Consider the following 24,427-nt stretch of genomic DNA (forward strand, 5'->3'; position numbering starts at 1 on the left):
CCTACAAACGTGCATTTTCTAAGTGGTTTCAGTACCTGTTGGAGATATTCCATATTTATTACTGATATTCAGCATCTGTGTTGAAACTATCATGCTAAACAGACAACACAGAAAACTGATCCTAATCACTTTGAGACATGTGCAAGTCATTCTGTTTAGTATATATTATTTAGTCCTGTAGTATGGGAGAGAGATGAACAACTTCTATGCAGGCTGACTTACGCATCAGTGTTGATTTTTTCCCTTTCTACCCTGCTTCTAATGCACTTACCCTGCTAACATAGAAATCTCTAATAAGAACAAAGATATACATGAGTAAGTACAAAATGTCGTAAGTGTGCCCCAAGAGCCCAGAGTGTGTACAGAATGTTAAAGTCTTGCCTAACATTTCCTTTGTTATAGAAAATCAGCTGAGCATAAAATGTGGACAAATTGGGGATCACCTATTAGCCTGTATCATTTACAGTCATGCTCCTGGCAATACTGTTACACAAACTGTGGTTTTGACTCCTATCAGTCTTTATACAGCAGTAGTCCTCACAGTCACCTGAAGGCAGGGACTGCATAGAATTAATTCCTGTGGAGATGTCTAAGGTACTAAATGGATTCTAGCTTTACCTCTTTTCACAGTTTCAGTAATCGAATCCTGCATAAGTCTGCTACCCTTCTCTGGGGACTAGTCTACCAAATTTGGTAAAACCACTTAATGGTTGCTGTCTGTTTCATTCTCATTCCAGCTGACTTTTACCAGCCTGCATAGCTTTCATACTTTTAACTCAAACTCAAGCTTGAGAATAATATACCATACTACTTTGACACCATCTATCTTTTGTTCCACAAAAACCAATCTCTTTCTGGGTCTCCCTATTAATCAGATTTAAGATTTCTTGTCATTTATCACTACTTATTCCAACAGTTCCCAGTTCAAGTGCCTTTTTTGGTACTCCAGCTTTTCTAATATACACAGTAGAGGTATCTCTCCTAGGAGGTCTCTTGCAGAATATATTTAGCAGTGAATGATTTGAAACAAAGACAACAGCCTCTATTACAGAGAGATATTTTACATAAATAACTTAAGGCTTGTTCTTTTACACCTGTTCTGTAACTGGATATTGAAGTGGTGATAAAAAGTGACACAGTGAAAAATTTTTCCTGGGTTCCCCTCATACTTCCACCAAAAATGAACTACTAATCAGGTGTTCTGGTCAACCTTTACTATGGGGTTATTACAAAAAATCTAGCTCACTGACTTGAAACACCAGAAAAGATTACTTCAGAACTCTGAGAATTAAAGTATGTCGTGGAATGGCATTTTCCTTCACTGTCTCTGTGTTAGTTCACAGTGTCACTGTTATTGGAACAATAAGTCCATTACAAGGGAAGAAAAAAAAAGAAAAGAAAAAAAAAGAAAGAAGAAAGATCAGAATCTTGACTTTCAATCTCAAAGAAAACACCCCTTTATTTGTGTTTGTTGAAAAAAAGTTTTTGAAAATAGTTTACTGTTGACTTTCAAGGTCAGAATCAGATTAGTTTAGCAGTTATGCATGCTAAAACTAGCTACGCACAGTTGAACCTTTGTCCCCTTTGTGCACTTGTGGAATATCTCTCTGTACAATGAAAATTAGGTTGGAGAACAGTCATTTCACAGAAGACAGTAAGGGCAGCCACATTCCACCACCCTCCCATCTAAGCTGCATATATTTTTAGCCTCATGTGGTATAAAAGAATAGAGTCCTTATAGTTTTGAAGACTATTTGACCTTGAAAGGCTTCTCCTTTGTACTTGTCTGAAAGAAGAGAAAATTATTACATGCTCAGTTTCTGACTTCATTGCCTGTTACTTGGATGAACACTTAAAATGTAAATTAAAGTCAGCTCTTCGGACAGATGCCACCTAAAATCCCCAAAGTATGTAGGGTGTCTGCAGTTATTATTTGCCTTTTTAAAAATAAAAATATCAAATTTTTTTCAAAATATCATAAATTTTCTATTGAATTTATTGCATAACTTAAGTGGCTATTTACTTTAAAACTACAACCAAAAAGCACAGTTCTCCTTAAAACAATGCTATTAAGTCTTTATTTTAAGAAAGACTTATACCATTAAAGAGTTGAATTAAAGAGAAGGAATAAAAAAAGAATTTTCAAAGCTTCATTACAACTCTAGACTTTGTTGCTGTGTATAGGCAAACAGAAAGAAATGAGGTATCAACTGTATATGTTCATGATACCTAAAATAACTTGCTGTTTATTTCTATTTGGAGGTACAGCACAAATGGTAAGTAAAGGATGTTTGTACATTTCTTTTAATGGTTATATTATCAAACAATCAGAAATTTTGTTTTTAAAGGATGCTTATACCGTGCACTCTGGGGCCAAATGATGTATTTCTGAACTCAGATTTGCATTACTGATCTAGATCTTGTTTATTCATTAATTATAACCTGACAGAATTTGATGTTTCAGTGTTTGGATAACATTCTTCTGTGTATTTAACTTAATGAATTACATATTTGTATAGCAGTTACTTTTAAGTTTTTTATTATATTACTACTTTTATTTTCACTTTTATTTTTTTGTTTGTTTCATGGTGGACATACTGAGTTTTAAGCTGTCAGAAACTTTTTCACAGATCATCAAATTTGAATATATAAATGACTTCAGTTACTTAGCAAGCTTTTATTATGTGTGCAGGATATTATATAAAATAATATATCTTTCACAAGAACTGGAGATAAGTGGAGTTAAGGAATTTCAGGGTCAAAAAATTGTTAATACAGTTAAATCTTATAATCAAAACTATGTTTCATAGGACAATGCTGAAAATCAAAGATTTTAAGCATTATTAACACAGACTTTAATAAATATTTTAAAGAGTTCAACAAATATAGAGCTCTTGAGTACAAGCAACTTAGGTTTTTTGCATTTTTCTGCTATCACAGTTTGGAAAATTGGAAAAAAAAGTTCTACTTTAATCTTCCAGACAGTATATCTATTTCTGAGAACTTTGGAAAGGGGGCAGGGGGGAGGTGTGTACACCTTAATCAAAGATGAATAAGGCATTAATCTCACTTTGTCTCTCAGGGAACTTGCCACAAACTGAAACTTAGGACCTGAATTAAGCAGCTGCACAGCCAGAGAAGACAAGGGAGAGACCAGCTTTGAAAGAAACATTCCGAGAAATACGCAAGTGTTATTTAATTATATTTGACAATTTCAGTGAAATGCTATTGAACAGATATTTTTCTTCCTGGGTTTGTCACATCACTGAGGCATCACCCAGAAAGCAGTGTAGTGAATTTGCTTGTGCTGTGAAAGTTGTGAAATCAGATTGTCAGGCAGATACATTCCCGACCTTTACCATTTCTCCAGTGATGTGTTTGGTCATGCAACATACTTGAGTAACTGTAAGCTCCACATATTAAAACACAGCTCTTACATACCTGTAAGGATTTCAAGATAAGACAAGATAAAAAAATTACATGTTGATTAATATCATTGTAGTCTGCCATTTTCTAGAGATCTCAATTGAGTATCATCTGACATCTTTTGGTCTTCCAAAATTATTTAAGTTATTTCTAAGCCCTTGCAGAAACAAGAAGTAGTTCCACCCTATATTTTCACCCCTTTAATGTTTAAAAGTTCTTTATCCTGTATGTTTATTTTTAACTGTCATTAAGCAGTTATTAATCAAAGTGTATCTTATATTTCCAAAAACCTTGCTCCAATTCTTTATTGCACTAAGCACTGCTGTGATACTGTAAAGAGAGGCAAATACTGTATAATAACTGCTTATTATTAAATTGGTGGCCAATGGTAGATGCTTAAAGGATAAGTACAGAAACACAGAGAGAACAGACAAGTTAGTATATTCCCCTGAGTCCACTTACTGCCTGAGCTAGAAACTGCAGCTAGCCATTTTGTCTAATATCCACTGATGGACTTCAGCTCCTTAAGTTTGTCTGCTTCCTTTTTTAATTTATGTATATTTTAATTTCCATAACATTAATGTGAATGTGAGGAGTGTTGCTTCTTTATATTCATATAATCATGTTTGGAAATCTGATTAGTTTATTTTGTTTACTCTCTCTTCAAACAGAGACCAATCTGTACCTCTGTGTTTTCCTGTTTATTTCTCTGTACATTCCTCATTGTATTAAATTTTTTTAAGGAATTTAATCAGAGACTAACACAGTATTCAAGACAGGGATGCACCAAGCACTTAGCAAGGTATTTTCCTTGTCATTCGATATTCCTTTCCCAGTATTTATCATACTCTAAAATACGTAATGTACGTATAATTTATAATACAAATTATAATAATCTATGTTTTATAATGTTATGCATTTATATTTATGTAAAAATCATTTATATTAAATAATTTATAACTTATAGGTTAAAATATAGACAGAAATAAAAAACATTCCAGCACATCTTTTAGTATATATATGATTTGTCTGTCAGTAAACACTGACCTGAAATTCTCAGACAACTATTAACAATAACTCCCATATCTTATGTCCTATGAATACAAACAGCTAATTTACAGCTACTCACTGCATGTAAATAATTAAAGTGTGGTTTGTTCCCCCCACTACATGTAAAGAATTAGGATGCTGTTTTTTATTCCTCATAGACATCAGTTCTTTTATTAACAGTGAGTTTCACCTGCTATTTTATCATTAAACTGATCTATATTGTGGCATTCCTCTGCATTATTCTCTGTCAGCTTTAGATTTGCCTTAAAAGCTGAGGAGGGATAGAGTGAAGGATATGGAACAGTTAATGGTTATTCCTTATTTCTCACTGTACAGTAAGTTCTTCAGTATCAAATTTAGATTTTCCTTTCTGATTCTCAGAAAGCTCTGTTATCTTACTTTTCAGCCCACTTCCAGAGCATTCAGGAATGTGATGCACACTGCAGTTTTCTCACTATTGACTTCTCTCTGTTTCAGTTCTGAAACTTTTTGATAAATTATTATCCATAAGAGGATTCTTTTATTCTGTGACAAGTTTGTTCCTTAAAACCCCTGGGTGAGGAACACTGCTGGGAGAGCTATACCTTCTGAACTGGCAGATGGAATACCCTAGGGCATCTCAGTTGCCTCATTTAGGTAAGGGAATTGAGACCATGAGGTCATTCCTCAAGCAAGTAACCTGTTCCGCTCCATATAATTTGTAGCTTGCGTTACTGTTCCATCATCTTCTTTTCATAAAATTTCCAAATCATTATTATATTGAAAACCTCTTTATAACAATATTTACTCATGTATTCAGTTTGCATCCATTCATATAGAAACACTTGGTTGTCATTTACTTGTCTTAGAAGTGTATTTATATTTTTCAAGCTGACCCTTATCACTAGGATGGGGAAAAATACTCTGTTCAAACCAGAATTGCAAAGATTTAATCACAGTTTTCTACTGAAACTTATAAAGCACAAACATGAAATGTTTTATTTCATTAAAGAAAGTTCTACTTGGTAAAATTCTACATGGTATACACTCTTGATTAAAAATGCAGTCATTCAATACATTTGGTACAATGCAATCAAACACAATATAGTCTGCTCAGTAGAGCAACTGGGGCTAATCTAGCCTTAAAACTTTCAGACTGTCTCAGAAGTGGTTTATGCTACAAGATGCTCAGTTATAGCTAAATCACTACTTTACTTATTTTAAAAAAGGGCAAAATACCATAAAATTATATATTACTTCTTTATTTAGCTTAGGCTATTGATTTTACAGCATTAAACTCCTTGTGTTTCCAAATCTGGCAGTTGATGCTGAATAACTTTCAATACTTCTATTGCACTCAAACCCTCAAATAGTATTAACAACAGGGATAGCATTCAAACACACATCCAAACTCTGAGGTAGACAGTCTTAAATAAACTAAATATCCAACCTCTTTGAACTTTAGCTATCACTAGTAAATTCAATGTACATTCTTCTGTTAGAAAAGGCACATTAGACTGATACATATCAGGATTTGTACATTATACTTCAATATGCACATGCACAAATTACAGATATTTATGGTATCTGTGTGTGATGCACATTGCCTGCTTTATCTTAAAACTAATGACAATATTACACTCAGTAAGAAAGGAATAACAGCTTTGAAAATAATTGGTTCATTTATTCAGCTCCTAAGCCACCAGGAACAAATTTTGGCAGTGAGGGAAAAATATTGCTTATCTAATTTTATTTCCATAAAAGGGTGTGTAAAAAGTATTATACTAATTAATTCACATATTTTTTCAGTGATTCTCCCCCCCACCCCACCCCCCGAGAAAACAACATGAAAAGTTCACGGAATTGCCATAGTTATCCCAGTTGATAAGCTAGTCACCCCTGAGTTGGAGACAATTTCTTTCAATTCTTGAGAAAATTCAGTGCAAGCCTCTATCTCCCTTTTCTCTCCTGCTGGTACTTTTCACCCTTGTATGTTCAATATTTTGTGGAAAACAAACTAAATCCCAGTTCTGACATCTTCCTTATGAATATCTAATAATGATTAACATATTCTATAATACCATGGTGAGTGCTTCCTCCCAAAGTTTATTATGCTGTCTAAATCTTCTCAGCAGTTCATTGGTAATGTAAATTTTGTTCTCTGCCTGACTCTTCCTTTGGAATTGTTGGACTAGGAGAGGTGTTGCTTTTATGAGAGTTTAGCAAATATATACTATTTTACCTCTCCTCATGCTGTAATCTTCACAAAGAGAGAAGACTGAAAAAATACATTATACACAACCAGTTCCAAATGTGATAATGTGTATGTATATGTACAGTGTATAAAAAAACAAAACAAAAAACTAATTAATGAAAGCTGGCTTAGCCAGAGTTTATATGAAGAGTGAAAATATATACCTAAACACAAGAATGCCATAATTTAAAATGTATATATATTTAAAATCAAGAAATTTTCCACTTTCAAAGAAATTGTTTCCAAAATTCCTCAGCTATTAGGCTCGTGTCCTGTGTTACTAAATAGTGACTAGCCAGGATATTTGGCATTAAGAACAGAGACATAACTCATTTGAAAATACAACCATTCCACCCCAATAAACTGATTTAACCAACTTAATGCACCTACAAAATATAATAAATGAAATCTTAAATACTGGTTAGATCACTGCATTCCTCCTACCTTTAAGAGAGGAGACACATCAGATATTAACCTGACATTATTTAAAAGGTCATTTTCAACATATCACAGAGTAGTACTGTATACCCTCAGGACATGTCAGTCTTTGTCTATACATACTATTAATAAAAAAAAAAAAGAATAAAATTAATTGTCTATTTTGTGTGGATCAGAAAAAGAGCATAAGTTCTTTCCACATATTCAGTGTTATTAATAGGTTTATAATACAGCTACAGTAATAAATATAAACCATGCTTCATTGCCTGTGACTTTGAGGACTTCATTGTGTATACTGATAGATGAAAATACCTGCCAGGAAAGAATACACCACTACACTTTCTTGAAATGCTTTCATCTACCATTATGGTTTCATGGCAGAAAGGCATCTGCAAACAAGGTATTTTTTTGTATAGAGATTATATTACATGAACTTTGAAGAAGTAGCAGAAGTTTTAGCCAAAAGTATGTCTTCTCCCATTAGCCTGCTTCTACTGCACCACACACTAGTGCCCCCATATCTTCACGTGTAGTCTGCATCCTCAAAAACCTCACAACTGATATCTTATCTCCAAGCTGGCTGTGCTATCACACCAAGAACAGGGTTCTTACAAAGTAATCACAGTATCAGATTCCCTCTATGAATGCAGCCATAATCCATATCTAGCAAAGTTTGTCCTCGTTAAAATGCTACATGGAAAGCAGATCATGATGTCATGACAGCAGCTCTCTCCCCCAGGACCTGCTGCCAGCTTTCATGCATAGCACACTTCACGCTGTCATCTTCCAATTTTCCTGCAGAAGTGGCAACCGCACTCTGAACTGGAGTTGTTAGGTCACCTTAACTACATACAGCAGGCTTGGGGCTTGCAACAGCGGAACACAGCACTGCCATGGCAGCCAACAGCTCGTACGTCTGTGTACCAATCTGTTCTGTCTCTCAGCAGCTACTTTATGCCACTACAGCCCCTGACTATGCAGGCACACGCTCTTCATCCTTCATCCACCGTAAGAGGCTGGCACAGTCATTTCAGAACAGCCAGCGATACTGCTGACAGCTCGTGTGCTAGAACACGCAAGCAGAGAAATACATTTTTTTAAAATCTCACAAAAAGCGCTCACCATGCCAGATGAATCCTGCTTTCTGCTGACTCCTGTCCATCTATCCCTCACTCCTTTCCCAGTTTAAATTGCAAAACTATCACGCTGCACAAGCAGAAGGTGGAGTGCAGACCCTTGCACTCCTGGTCCCGTACTACCACACTTGGTCTTTGCGTAGACATTACGAACACATCAGGTGGCTCTGAGATGTATCCCCCAGGGCACCACCATGGCGAGCAGCCAGCACAAGGGCCAGCTTTTCCCTGCCTTTCCTTTTATTCCCTCTCCCTGCCCTCATGCTGCTTGCACTGTCAGGTGCTGGCAGAGAGCAACAGAAGCCCAGGCAGCAATTGTCTGTAGGGGAATACAAGCAAGATGCATCTGCCCCGGGCTTTTCTAAAAGAGCTTCTTTGGAATGGGGCCTAACAGCTTACAGGTGGCTCTCGTGAGCCCAGACACAAGTGGCCTGAGTGTGCCAAAGGCCAAAACACCTGGAATGTGGATACAGACGGGACACTTATTAGGTGAAAACTTTGCTGCTAACGTCGTGCTCTAATCTTACCATTTTAAGTATATTTATTTATTTAAAGGATGACTCCAGATGTCTTAGTGTCAGTGACCCAGGTTTCAATGATTATAATGAAATGAGAAACGGCAATTTTAAACCGTTCTTATCATGTTCTTCACGTGATCTCACAACTGCAATCTCACAATTTCTTTAGTATTACAGAAAGCAGAACAAAATGAGGGTACTATATTTCACATATCTCAGAGGAGCTTTTTTTTAATAGAACTGAGTTGTGCATGTTGATCTAATTTTTTCCTAAGACTTCAGAATCAACCTCAGGAAAATGGTGGTTTCACCATCCTGGATACATACAAGTGCTAGTTTGTGGAAGTTATGCTGTCAGCAAGGCAATCTCTTTTTCCCCTCATTAAGAAAGCTTGTTACAGCTGGTTCCTCAATATCCTAGAGGATTAATGTTTATCATCATGGCAGTGTCTGAACCGATGGGAATTCAACTGCTTTATGTTATGAAATCAGAAATATAAAATCTGCCAGCTTAGAACTCGGGCAAATATTTTGGTACTGTTAACATTTTACAAAATTTGTAAATTAACACCTAACATACCATTGTGTAACTGTGTTCTCTGTGCATGCTAGAAAAGATAAACATTTAGTTTTTCAAGTTTTTTATGTCGTCTTCTTAAATAAAATACTGCAAACATTAATTAGATGTAAGAAGAAACCAACAGCTGTTGACACGTCCATAGTAAATCATTAAGTGTATTTTTGAGCAAATATGTCATCCTAGAGAGGGCAAAATAGCTACTCAAGATACAACTTTTTTTTTAAACAGGTAAGCTGCTAAATTAAAGACTAAAATTCCTCCATATTTGCTATGATATGCTAATCTACCACCCATACTTCTTCTCCCTTTTGTTCAAGGAAATTCTGGGGTTTGGTAAAACATTAGTTACCAACAAAAACCTTGAAGCCTTGGTATTATTGAACTCCTTGAATGAATGCTAAACCATGATATGCCTCCCATTAATTCAAACTACCATAATAATTTAGAGAATCTCTTTCTATTAAGTAAGTATTCTAGTTAATATTATGATTTTATCACCTTACATCTATGAAACTTACTCTGTTGAAATGACCTAGCCAACAGAGATGGGTGCCATCTTTGTTACCCAGTGAAAGGGATTTTTCAATAACTCAGCTGGTTTAAAGTCAACCCACCTGTGGCTCAAGATTGGAAAATGGCAAAGATTGGAATAGACAAGTTTGGGGGTTTTACCTCTAATGGGGTTTGAAGTAACAAAAAAATTTAAAGTACTAAAGAAGGAAATGAGGTGCTAAAAACCAAGCATGTAAAGAGAGAAGATAGGTAGTTTAGGACAGGGGAAGTAGTGTTTCAGCAGCCTTCATAGCATGGGAAGATAGCTAGAGGACGTATCAGGGAGAAATGTGATATGGGAAAGTCTATGATATGCAAGGAACCATGAGCTCCCTGTCTCCTTAAACACAACTGAACACTTAGAAAGACACAGATGCACCCTGGTGTGATGGAGAGGAGTATACACAACAGTACAAACACAATAGGAAATATCAAATCATCAAACTGCAAAGCATAAAGATGCATGCGGATTTTGGTATCATTGGATCGAACCACAGTTCAATCAGTAACCAAAAGGACTGATGAATGTTGGAGCTATTTAAATAAACAAGGACTTTTTGTAGCTGAGGGCAGTCTGTCCTTATCAGGATTGAACCAAAAATACATTTGCCCTCCAGTGCTCTCCCCCAGTGCCTGCGTTAATATAATTAAGTCAACTACAGATGAAATCCTGACCTAGATGAAAACATGAAGACAACTCTAAAATCCACATTTAGTATGTTGGGTCCAGAATTTTACCCTATTTATAGGATTTGGTGACACTGAAGGTTCACAAGGATGGAAACAAAACTCTAAAATCACTCCATTAACTAAAATGAATGAAATCCAAAGTTGCTCGTGATTGTCTTTAAAAAAAGCCCGTGTCTAATCATACAGATCCACAGAAATATACAAATAAAGGAAAGCATTCTGCACTTGAATAGCTAAAATAGTTATAGGCATTTTCTCTTTTTTTTAACTTCAATGCTGTGGAGTTTCTTGCCTCTCTTTTCTCCTGCTTTGCAGTGACTTGTCTCTCTTTCTGCTTAACTGCCACAATGGTCAACTTTCTTCATGAGCCTGAATTCAGCATAGTCAGAAAGAAATTCAGAAAATTGCACTTGTTCTGTCAGTTATAAACCTGGCTTGGGTTGCTAGCACAATGTGTTGTATTTAGGAGCTTTCTTAGATCCATCAACTGGGGAAGTGTCCAGAACCTGTCAGCTTAGCTGCATTCTTTGGGAATACTATGGGAACAAGTTTGAAGATATGTCTTTGATCCCAATTTGAATTGAAACTCTGATGTCTGCTAGCCTTGCTGCTTCACTTGGACATTAAATTCCAAGTGAATAAAAGAAGGATCTTTATATAAAATGAAATAGACTGAGTAGAATATGAAACAAACACATACAGTTCTGAGATTTTATAGAACAAAACAAACCCCACCCTGCACTGCCATACCTGATGAAAAAAACTTTTTTGACTGTGACAGCTGACTTGGTCTTTTATGTTCTACTATTTATCATAAATTTAGTGCATCATTATAGATCAAATTAATTTTTCATTGAACAACTGCAGCCCTCTTTAAATTTTGCATAGTTATTTCTAATAAAACAATGCATTTCTCTTATTGTATGCTCACAACCCCATTCATTAGGATCAGAACCTCCATTTCCTGCTATGTTTTAACTGCCTTACACTATTTTAGAGTTTTATTGCAAAGGGTTTTATACTGCTCTAATATATCTACTAGACAAAAGCCTTCCAAATGGATGCTGGAAAGCTGACAGTAAACCAGAAAACCTACAATGTCCTGATGAGCTTGTAGCTAAAATGGATTGTAAAATAAGATTTTTCAATAATTCATTAGCTAAAAAAATTGTTATTTCTAAGAAGAATGGAATGGGGATAATACAGAACTAAGTAAGGAGCAGCCAATATGTGGTGATGAAATGGTCAGTACATGAAAGGAATGAATTTTGTCTCTCCTCCACCACCACTATATAATATATTAACAAGAAATTTTTGTGTTCATTTGTTGACCAAAAAAAAAAAGTTTTAAATATTTTGTATACATATTTGTTTTGGAAAGGCAAAAAGGTGAACATCTTCAGTTTTATTTACACAATAAAAACACAGGGAGAAGTTCATGTAAAATTGACTGGAACTAAGTTTCGATGATCTATAGTGCCAGGAAACACTAAGAGGATCCTCCTAATGGAAAAACAAATTACATTTCAACAAGAAATTAAAGCTCAGATGGCTTAGGTGCAGCCATCACCAGGCATTCCATATCACATCTGGTATGAACTATCTGTATAGGCAACAGCATTCCATCTCTCTTCTGACATAAAGTTATCACTCTGAAACTACAACCTCAAGAGTAATCACCCCACCTCCCTGAGATGTAAGTTTATGCTCCCTTTTTCATCCCACCCTGACACTGTTTCCAATTTCTGAGTCAACCACACAGACTCTGGGATCACCTAGGACACCTCTGTGAAGCACAATACTCTATGAAAAGGAGCCAGGAGATGTTGCTGAACATCACATTCCCACCGCTTAGGCACAAATGCCGATCAGATAATTGGTGGCAAATGTCCAAGTACTGCAGCTACACACAGGCCCTTTATTGATGAATCAGTTACTGTCAGCGTGAATGCATCCTCAGTGCTGACTCAGGTAAGCATCCCTACACAATTAGAATTGAAAGCTCCTCTTGCTTCTGTCTGTATTTTGAAGGTCTGGGAATGCCTACCCTTCAGAAATTTCAAATATTTCTTGTTATCCAGATGAGATTTTCTGCAAACCACCACTGATTAATCAAAACAGAAAAAGACTTTATTGAAAGTTATTTTGCAGGAGACTAAACATGCAGAAAAAAAGGTTTTTATCTTGTTCAGCAACATGTAATGCAATCTAAGAACTATTACATTCATACTCTTGCAGCTCTTATGTGACTACTAAGCAAAGAAAAGAGCCTCAATGGAGGCTATTCAGATGAAATAAAGCCTCTTTTTTGTCTTTAATTAATCACTTGCATATTAATCAGTTTCATGTAATCATTCTTGTATTCTCACAATCTCTCATTTTGGCCCACGGTAGAAAAGCAGGATTACCCTGCCTACAGATAGAAGGAAAAATTCACCTTTCTTTCTCACCTACAACGTCTTAAGTGTACAATTGCATAAATGAGGCAATCTGTATGTTCAATGAAGAGAGGGGATAATAATTTCTATCCCCCAGAACAAGACAGCACACAGATCATCTCAAATCACACCTGACGGCAAACCCATGTCAAGTCTTCTTTCTTTGCCTCCTCCAAAAGTAAGGCCTGGGACTGAGTTACTCCTGTAAGAATGGAAAGTTCCAGCAGGAAGAAGAGGAGAGTGCCAAAGAAGCATAAGGGCAGTAAATGCAGGACACCATCCTGAAGAATCAGGTTCACTTTTCCTCTTATTGGCATGGGGCAGGAGATGAGGGGAAAGGGGATGATGCTAAGGAAGGAGAGAGGATATCCCTTGTAGCAGTGCATACTGCTCATGTTCCCTGACTTCTCACTTAATAAAGGATTGTCAACATTCAGTGCTGGCACTGCAGCAATTTTTGGGTTGAACACTGGGAAACAAAACAAGAGCAGAACCATTGCTGCTCTCTCCCAATAGTTGGCTGCTTTGGGCAGCCTCCTATGCTTAAAGCCAGCCCTGACTGACAACTTCAGCTCTAATTTGAGAGGTGCCACTAGGTACTGCTCTCTATTCACGGTCCATATTAGTACTACAGCCTCCAAGCTCCCCATAGTTCTGAGCGCACAATATGATAATACACAATATATATTAGAAAAAGAGAGTAATGTCATTAAAAGAATTCAAAATTATCCCTTATTTCCAAAGTTACTTGACTTCTTTGAACATCACTCATGAAAGATAGCTTGGATCAGGTCTACATTTTGCCCCAGTTTTGGCTACTCTTAAAGCTTAAGGGAGATGCAAATCTAGAAAGGGGATATTTAAAAACTACTCTAGAAGAACCATTTTGTAGAAAGCTAGGCAAGCCAGCACCTTCTGGCTGCTTTTTTTGCCTTTTTTTTTTTTTTTAACCATAATGGGATATCAGAAACATGCCTGGGAGGATAAATGTAGCTATAACACTGTTTGCTTTACAGCAATCTCCTCCTAGAATAACATTCCCATAAGGCTATCATCACCCACTTGAATTTATACCCTAGGGACAAAGTATCCCACCAGAAGCCCTGACAGAAAAGATTAAAACTGTGTCTTGGGGGCTGAGGCGGGGGGAGAATAGTTACCTGCAGCTCAGTGACTGAAGTCATAGGACTGTGCTGTTCTGTTCAACTTTTATCTTGGACAACTATTTTTACAGCCTACTATATGTCCACAGTAACACACTAGTTCAAATTAGTTTTACATCATTTTGAAGAAAGCTGGTTTGTTCCATGAGAGCTTAAGCTGATCTTAGGCCATGAGATTCCAACTGATAACCAGTTGAGGTAGAGGGCAGTGGAGGAAAAGGTTAATTTCTGGCCAGGTCAGCTCCCTAGTCCAGCTCACCACCCACTCATATGAACACCCTTGGTCAATAGAAGGAAAGGAAAGACTGATCAATGGGTATAACAGGATGGGAGGGATAGCAGTGGCTCAAACACAGATCAATTAGTACTCCTCTAAAAATTCACTTTTTGTTTTATAGTATAGTACTATTTAAGTCTTATAATCACAATGCGGTTTCTTTTATGAAAGCCTTGCTAATATTTTCTAATCTTAATTCCAGTACATGCTGCTTGATATTTCTTAGCATTTTAATGAAGCTTTGTTTTCACTTTTAGGTCTGGCAAATGAAAGGATGTCTAAACTGGTCTTTAAATAAAAAAAATAGTTAAGTAATTATACCATTTACATGGTTTGTGCATGGCACCTACTTTCTCAATACCTTCACACAACATGGGAAAAGCATCTTCATTTCAACTAGACAAAGAATGTTTTAAAACCATTCCACCAATTCCATTTAATGACTGCCTGCAAAATGATGGATTAATATAGTTTAATACTTTTACCTTTTGTTTTCCTGATAGATATCAGAGTCCAGTAAGGACTTATCTATTTAGCTTTACTTGCCCTATTAGGTCAAAGTGAGCACAATAAACTTTAAATCAACATACTTAAAATATAATTGAAATGCTGTTTAAGCAAGCTTAGTACATGGGTATCTGTCTTATATTGTTGTGACTATAAACTTGACCCTGAATCCCACAGCAACATGAAAAACTTATCTACTGTTGGGACACTCTGAATTATCTAGACAGAATTGATAGATTTTCATCCTGCAGATGACATCTGCGAAGTTTTGTTTTCACTATGTGACATTAATGTAGCTTGACATTGTAACACCCATTCTAAAGTAGCATTCAAGGTTTTGGAGTTTTGTTGTTTAATTTCATTATGTAACAGAAAAAACAGTTAGAATGACATTGTGGGCCATAACAGCCCTTGGTGAGCAACCAGTAATTTAGGAGCTTTCTTTAGTAATACAGATTTTTACCATTAATATTCTTCTGTTGTTAGAGTTGCCCACTGACTCTAATTTCATAATATTTCCTGCAGATGGCCAGATATAACATGCATGCAAGCATAAAGAGGAGGAAACAAATTTCAAAACAATGCCATAATCTTCATTACAGAAGTGTTCTTTTAGTAATTAAGTGTGGAGCTGCACATATGGTGTCTGATTTATCCTCATATTTTCACTGATGCAAACCTACTATGATAATATTAATGTAAATGTAACCATACCAGTTTTCAGTCAGCTGGGAGCACAGAAAAGCTTTTTTTTTAAAATTTTCTTTTCTTTTTCCACAAGTAATTCTGCAATTTTTTTCCACTAGAAACTGGGAGAAAGAAAAGTAGCCACAATGTCACAAGTTTAGCTATTGTGGACTTCCCTCCTTTGTGTCTTTAAAGGAAGTAGCTACCTCATTTTTTCACTTGGGTCATGAGTTATGTTCTTCTGGTTTAGGATTATTCCATCAATGTTTTTACTCTTAGCAGATGCTATGATATCCGGCAAACAAGAACAGTTTTTCTAGTGAGATATGTCAAAGGCTTCTGCCCTGTGCCTAAATATTTTACACTAAAATTTAATTCATGCTGAAGAGAAAAATACCACTGTCTCTTAACATGGAGCAAGAGAAAAAATACTTCTCAGTCCATAATTTTTTTCCTAAGGATATTTTAGAGCACATTCTGCAGTTTTTGTTAATTCATATGTACAATTACTTGATTTTTGTCTTCACTTTCCACTTTGTTCTTTAATCCTAGTTCTGTCAAATTCTGACCCTTCATTTGTGAGCAGTTATGTGGCTTCTTCTGGGTATAGATGTATACTAGTACAAGCCAAAAGGAGTAGCAGGATTCTTACTGTCCAGCTCCTAGAAAGCATGGCCTTTTATTTTCTATTCTCCATTTCCTCATAAACTTGAGAGACTAGGTAAAGTCAGAAATATACTCAATTAGAAATTTATGGGTAACACTTCTTAAAAGGAACTTTTTCATGTCTGAAAACTCAAAGATAGCAAATTTTCATATAGCGATAATACCAGCTCTTTTTTTTTTTTTTTTTCCCCTGGCTTTATTAAAGTATAATTAAATTCTAAAAATAATTTACTATGGAAGAGCCTTTCTCTGGATTTTCTCTCCTCCACTTATTATCAAACTTCAGATGAATATATTTGCCTAGACACATCATTTTCAATCAGAAACTTCAACTCTGAAGCTTCACTTCTATCACTCATCTTTGTAAATTAACTGCACATTGCATATTCATTCAGCTTTTGCATTGCATGTTGACTGAAAGGAGTTTGTCTTCAGTAGCACTTTTCTATTTCTTTGTGCTTAAGTTACTTAAAGGACCTGTTTTAACTTGTGAAGTCTTACAGTTGACATTTTGTATTGCATGAAAGGCTATAAGATGAACATGTTAGAAATTGTTATAAATAATTAAATACACAATCTTTAACACAAAAAAAACCTGATTTGTATTATTCAGAAGGAGGCCATTTGTGAAATATATGACTATCAAAAGAAGGGACAAAAAAAAATAATGTAAAACGTAACAGGAAAACTGAAGTGTGTAATTACTGCTGGACATAAATACCAGAAATAGAAGAGAGTTAGTTACACATTACATCTTTCCCCCACAAATAATTATGATGCAATTATTACAGGATTTTGATAGAACTGATCCCTCAGACACTAGTCACAACCAATGAAAATGTCATAATGATTATTGGCTTACAAACCTACTCTATACGCAGAACAAACAGTATGCTGAGAAGCTACTTGTCCCTAAATATTCACTGACAAGAGTGATAGCAATAAGTCTTTTCAGCAAATGGTATTACTTCTTGACCTCCCTAAATAGCTGTGGCTTGTAGATCAGTGGACCTTACCAAAGGTCACCTCAGAAATCCAGTTCCAGCGAGAAATGGCTAACCAATGCTAAAGAACCCCCAAAATTACAAAATCTTTTCCTTTCTTAAAAGCACCGAACTGGGTCTTACAGGGATGTTAATGGATATAAATCAATGTGCCACAGCATCCTTCTGCTGCATGCTGGGATAAGAAAATTGATGTTGAAAATAAAAATGATAATCTGAAGCCTTAAGAATCTCACATATATGGGAAGTTTAAAATGAGTCTTTACTTTGAATCTTTAAAAAAACCCAAACCCAATTCAATGATTTTTGCAATACTTTATAAATAACATTGTAACTCTTTTTGGAAGAGCCCCAGTTTAATAGTTAAATAACACAGATTTTTAGAATTCAGAATTTCTATGCATGCATACAATCTACTGTTCATTTTCTCTATTAGAAAAAAGAACAAAGGCACAAGACTTTCTGTTTATGTTTTAACCATTAAGAGCTTCATGATCGGATCCTTAAACTTCCTTCCAGCATTTACGCAAGATAACTCCAGGAACAAATACCCAATTCATTAAAAATACAAGACTAACTCAAGTAAATTTGGACCTTTTGTCACATAGAAGGAAAGCAGAGAATGATAAAACCAAACTTATTAGCCACATTATTTCACACAGTTCATGGAGGAATCAGAGGTAGCACATAAATTAATAAAAACACTCTAACCCTTTACATTCAGCAAATTATATCACAAACTTTCATTTATATCTCTTTATTAATATGAGAGCTGTTCTATCTCAGAAGTTATGATAACATGAGTGTGGGGGGTGTTATTTTTTATATTGATTTTTGAGGCTTTGTAAATATAAATCAAATTTTCAGTATAGCTTTATTAACTTTTTATGTATATACCACGTATATTTTTATAAAGACAAGCATGAAAGCCCTTTTAAAAGTTTACTTATGCATGGAAGAAATTACTGAGAGCCTACAGCAGTAGATGAATGTGACTATCACACTAAAAAGTTATAAAGGACACACATATATTAAAATATTAGATTTTTGGTCCATAGGGGACACCAATTTTAAGATCTGATGCCTGAAGCACTCTACTAATGCTTCAAATGAAACTCCCAAGGTGCAGCTAACCTCCCCCCACCCTGCTGACTGCAACAAGAACATACAAATGTAGACTGTTCAAATATTTTTGTGACAATAATTCTCTAAGCATAAAAGAAGAGAATCAGCCTATTATTAGACTGTAGACTAAAATGTAATTATAGCTAAGCAGTACAGTTTAAATTCACTTGAAAAACTGTTTCCAGTTCAAAGAATAATTAGCATAATACAAAAGTTAAATCTCAGGAGTGATGTTAATTATGTTTTTTCTTTTAGTGTCCCAAGGAAACAACTAAATCAGCCCATGCATCAATGTGTAGAACATTTTTTACAGAATATTACTGTTTATCAAAAACAGCCTAGAGCAAAAATCATAAAATCTAAAATAGAAATATAATTTTTGTGTTAAAATACTACCATAGTACTACTTATTGCTGGGTCTGAATTACATAAGAATATAAAGGTAGTATAAATGGAAGATAGAAGCGTAACTTGTATGTTAGAGGACCAACAAATTTAAAATTAGTATTTTAACTCTCCACTATACTAGCTGAGATTCATTCACCTTAAAAGGCATAGGAAATAAATGCAAAGTATGATCAGTCTTCAAACTATCATAACCTGGAGCAGTGTGTCTTGTGGTTTATTTTAAATAAGAATTATCTCTGTCAAAGGACTTGATAATATGGAAGAACAGCAATGTGATGAACTGTATTTCAATTTGAAAATCAGCACTCAAGATTAAAAACATCAATTTCTCACTGAACGTGAGGTTATGGCTAACCATGGCTGCTGCAAGGAGAGGGAAGACCTGTGCAACTTAATTCCATTTTACAAGGACAAGCCAAAAATACTGTCAGGAAAAGCCTCTCTTCCTTCTCTGTGGCCTTTCCACCGCTAAACAAGTAATGAGCTGAACTCATGTTTTCATCTTGAAACAGAGTGAAGAAGAAAAGAAGGAATCATTGTTAAAATAAGATGTTTCATTTTAATATCAGGTTTTGCACTCCTATGAATACTGTAGGGGCTAACTGAACAAATGTTTGGAAATGATACTGTCTTTCTGACCATCTTCTGAGCATTCACCTCTCAGACCTGACGAATACCTGGACAACACTGAGAAAATCTTCCTTTAACAAAGGTACTTGATCTCAGATTTCATTCTATGGGTTCAACAACCTCAAATCTTTCATAAAAAGTGAATGGTCACCAAGATGTTGTACAAACTTTCTGTCTTATGAAAAGCTTCTGCTTTTTTGTTGACTTAAGACTCAAACCAGACCCTTAAAATTAAAAATTAGACACTGCTAGAAATGGTGATGCAGAAGTGACAAAAAAATGCTCCAAAATGTGCTAAAATAATTCTCCTCCTGAAAGCAAAATGCAAATGCAAAAAGTTTTTTCAAAATGAACATGGTACATCTCTTCTTTTACTTAAGTAGAATAGGTTATTTTCTGCTGTATTAATGAAAGTTGGGCTGCTGCAACTCTAAAACATAGTTATTTGTGAATTGGTCATTCGTTCACGTGCATTTAGCTTTCCATTACACTAGAGTTTGTTCTCAGAAAGTAGATACTAGTCTTTTCTGTTTATATACTAAATGTGTTTGAATCTTGCATAAAAAAATAAATCTGATGATGTCCAGGATAATATCTTGAAAGAAAACTTAGATTTTAGTAATCTTTCCATGTAGAGAATAAAATCTTAAAAATTATATATAGTTATACTTAGTACACTCTCATCTCGAGTTCATACAGAGAACAAATACGTCTTAGGAATGATAGCCAACACAGATATTTTTATGCTGGTCTTGACTAGAGACCATATTGCTATGCTTTCCTGGAAAAAAAGAAACCCTTTGTGGCAAATTATGGAATATATAAGTCATAAGAGAAGCTTCTTCCTGATCTATTTTACTTCTCTTCTTCAGTTATTTATATGTATTTTGTCTTTATATGTAGATACAGATTGCAACTTTTTTGAATGCTGGTCATCAACATCTTGTGTTAGATCACATCTAGAGTACTGTGTCTTGTTTTGGGCCCTCTAGTGCAATAAAACTATGGATAAACTGGAGCAAGTTCAGCAAAAAGACAATGGGCATAAACTGAAATGGGGGGGATCAGACTGGATATAAGGAGTAACTTTTTCACAGTTATTTTGCCTACTTTTCTGCAGTTTATTTTCCTTTTTTCCTAAAGAAATCTTCTTAGATATTGTGGCATTTTCATGCTTCCAATACTTTTGTTGCTCCTGTTTCTTGTTATCACTGGAAGAGCATGACTATCACCAAATAGTTCTCATGCTAAAGGATTATTTATATAATTGTAATATTGGTGGTACTATATTCAGTCTCTAACAGAAACAAAAGGTGTATTTATTTTTTTGACTGCTCTTGCATGTGAATTAAGATTTCCATTGACCTGCCACAATGATGTGAAAGTGCTTTTTTTCTTTCTTTCCTAGTAATTACGGTTGACAAAGTTTAACAAAACCCATAAGTAACATATGTAATCAGTTATGTTGGTGTTTTAAATGAAGTTTAGGAAAGAAAATGTATAAAAAATTTCCAACTTGAAATGTGCAACTTTGAAGCATGTCATAACCTGCAAGCTATTTGAAAAAGAAGTTTATTTCCACTACCCGTCATGAAAGAAATTTTCTACCTGTTTTCGTTTCACCACTCCTTGATTTGTTCAAATCTGATTCAAGGTATAATGATTTACATATTATTTAGAAAGACAAAGTTCTGTTATAATAATGAAAATACATACAATTCAGAGTTACAATGCAGAAAGCATCTAAAATATTTTGTTTCCTAATGGAAGCAAAAGTATGCAAAGTAATAATCCAGAAGTTCCTATCATTTAATAAAAGAGCATTTTTAGTTAGGAATAACATTTTATCTGATTAATGTTATGAGCTGGTTTAAGATTATTTTATTTCTTTTTGTAGGTGTTAAGAACTTCTCTGTGAAGAAACTAAAACTGATTTCAGAAAGTTTTTAATATGCTGATTTAAAAATGATAGTGGCTTTTAACACAAGAACGCCCATTCAGTGGTAAAAATATTTCAGAATTACAATAAGCCTTACTTAGAGGAAAATGAGAAAAAAGCTCGCTCTGTCAGGAAAAGAAAGAAGTATTTTAAATACCCTTCATCTTCCAACTAACATTTTCAAGTACTTTATTACACAAAAAAGTCTTTCTGAAGCCTGCTCTGAAAAGCACTGCTGGACACCAATCTCAATTAATTCAAATGCAAATAAACTGTGAACTTCAACCTACTTCAAGCAATCAGTGCAAGCATTGCCAACTCTCCCCTCATTTAACTCTTTAGAACTTCTTATTTTCTTAAGATTTGCACAACTCAGCAATGCAGCCAAATAATTCACCACTAATTTCCCTTAGTGTATGGTAAAAAGAGTGATTAATTGAGTAGACTTACTATGATCATTTCTAGGGTAGTAGGGGTTAAATAGCTGCATAAACATTGCTATCAAGTAAAGCTAAAAATAGATAACAAATACATATTTTCAAGTTGTTCTCATACCCACTTGGTAAGGAATCATGCCTGGCTAGACCACAACAGTGTGGCTGATTTGCACTTACTTCATGACATCTCTTTGCCAATATACTCAGGCAGTACAGTCAGAGGTATCAATGGCAAAAAGGAAATGGGAGATGCTGCCAAATGGGGAGCATTTTTGCAGTTCTGCCACACTAACTGTGCAGAAATTTCATTATCTGCACTGGCCCACCCAAATGAAGACACAGCTGTTAATAAGTGTTAGTAAGTGCTAGAAAGAAGCACAACCTATGGACTAGGAGACAAGACTTTGTAACTAGAGGGTACTCAATTAACCCAAAACCTAAAGAAAGAATTTGTAAAATAGGACGAAAGAGAGTTAGCCTGTGGGTTCGATTTCTTTTGTCTACGTTCCCTGGGCATTAGTAATCTTTGATATTGGGGGTGTTAGAGGGAGTTTCATAAAGCATAGTTTTCAAAGATGCTGGTCAAACACAACTCTTGTTCAACCCACAGCCTTCTCAATATCTCTTTACTACAGAGACAAAGTTTCAACTTGCTGTTCTTCTAATAATATAAAAGAGTGTTCTTTGTCTTTTCTGTCTACCACGAGGCAAGGAAAAGCATGCTGTATTAAATATGTATAATATCTTATGCAAACAAGTTCCCGGCCTTTTCATTTGTTGACAGCTATTCCCTATGCTTCAGAAAAAAGGTGGGGGGGAGGGGGAAGCTTGAACTATAAACCAGGATTAAACAGATTTGCAAATAAACTTGCTAATCTATTTACTTTGTTTTAAAATTATGTAGCATAATAGGCCAAGCTACACTGAATCATTAACGATTATTTTCCTGCTTTGGCTTAGAAAAATCGAAGAACAAAGTCGAGACTGGCATTTGATTCAGTACTCTCCCTTGAGCCCATGATTCACTCCTGTGATATTTAATGTCCTGAATTATCCCATGATATTTGCCAGTCTGGAGAAAAATATTCAGAATTGGCTACCTAAGTTTCATTTGACCTCTTACCTTTGAAATTGCTAAGCCAAGTTCAGAACTGTTAAAAGGCAGAACTATTTGTATTGGAGCTCCACCTTTTTATTTAGGTTTGAAACAAAACCAAGAGAGCCTTGTTTTCATTATTATTTTATAGTCTCTAAGTCAGAGAAGAGTGACACAAAATTTACATTTTCTAAAATGTTATATAAAACAACAGTTTAGAAATGCATGCATTTACCTCAAGGGGGAAAAAAAAGTGTTCTATTTATTAAAGACATAATTTATGTGATTTTAACAGTTCTTTTTTTCTAGAATTGAGTATCTTTGTTTGTTTAAACAATTACTGAGGATTATTGAATAAACTCACACAAAAAAATCAGAACGACAAACCAGCATGATTAGATAGATCTAGAACACACCTAGAACTGAGCAGCCATAGCATTTGGGTTTTTACTAACTACCATTTACTGTCAAAGGCTATAGCCCAGCAAATAGCCAAATGATCCACTATCAAATGTAAGCTTAGGACAACTGCCAGGTTGTATGTAGTTGATATCATCAATAATTGTAAGTGTATGCCCTCACACGCACATCTTCATGTGTTGGTCAGTGTAAGCAAGGTCTATAAAGCAGCACTTTAAACAGGAGGTTTCCCTGAATACTGATTTTATGACAAAACTCCTCTCTGAGTTTGCATTAGTTCTGCGGTCAGCTGTTTGGTCAAGTCATTAGTATCCCATTTCCTTCAGCTTTTGAATGGTGTTGTTAAAGGTCTTGGAACTGCACACTATACAAAATCATATCCTTACAAGTATACAAATATTCTTGAAGAAGGATTACTACTGAAGACAGACTTTTTCTAATTAGAACAGATGACCAAAATGGCTGTGGGCCACACTTGATGTATATGTATATATATATTTAGAACACCATTTTGTTGAAAAATAGCAGTGCCATTTTACTTCCTTGAGAGTCTACAGATCATTTCAAATCTCCATTTTTTAAACATGATTTATAAAATGAAGGAGCCCAACACAAATGAAGGCAAAATATTACATAGAAAATACAATCAGATACAAGATATAAATTTAAAAGCACAGAACTAATGTCTTAGCATCAAAGTTTATCTTCTGATTGATGCTGGTAAAATGACTGATTTCAGCAAGATCAATGACTTTTACTCGTGTAATGATGGATATAGTCCCTTTTGCAGTTAACAGGACTATGTGTATGAATAAAGACTACTCAAGTGAACAAGGGGTTGCATATTCAGGCCCTGTATATTTATAGCTGAACATCAAAAGTTTGGCCATATAATTAATGGGTTGGGGTTGTTTTGTTGTTTATCGGTTTGGGGGTTTTTTTTTCTTCAGTTAATGCACTGTTTGCACCACATGCTTCAAACTTAACTTTTCCAAAATATTTTTGTA

At 35.1% G+C, this 24,427-nt stretch overlaps 1 protein-coding gene across 2 annotated transcripts in view; it reads right to left on the reverse strand.

Annotated features, from left to right (window-relative positions):
* FSTL5 (follistatin like 5) overlaps positions 1-24,427 on the reverse strand; it is a 335,608-nt gene that overhangs the window by 308,942 nt on the left and 2,239 nt on the right. The gene's annotated exons all lie outside the window — the stretch shown is intronic.

The sequence above is a fragment of the Haliaeetus albicilla genome, chromosome 1, assembly GCF_947461875.1.
Source record: "Haliaeetus albicilla chromosome 1, bHalAlb1.1, whole genome shotgun sequence".
NCBI lineage: Eukaryota > Metazoa > Chordata > Aves > Accipitriformes > Accipitridae > Haliaeetus > Haliaeetus albicilla.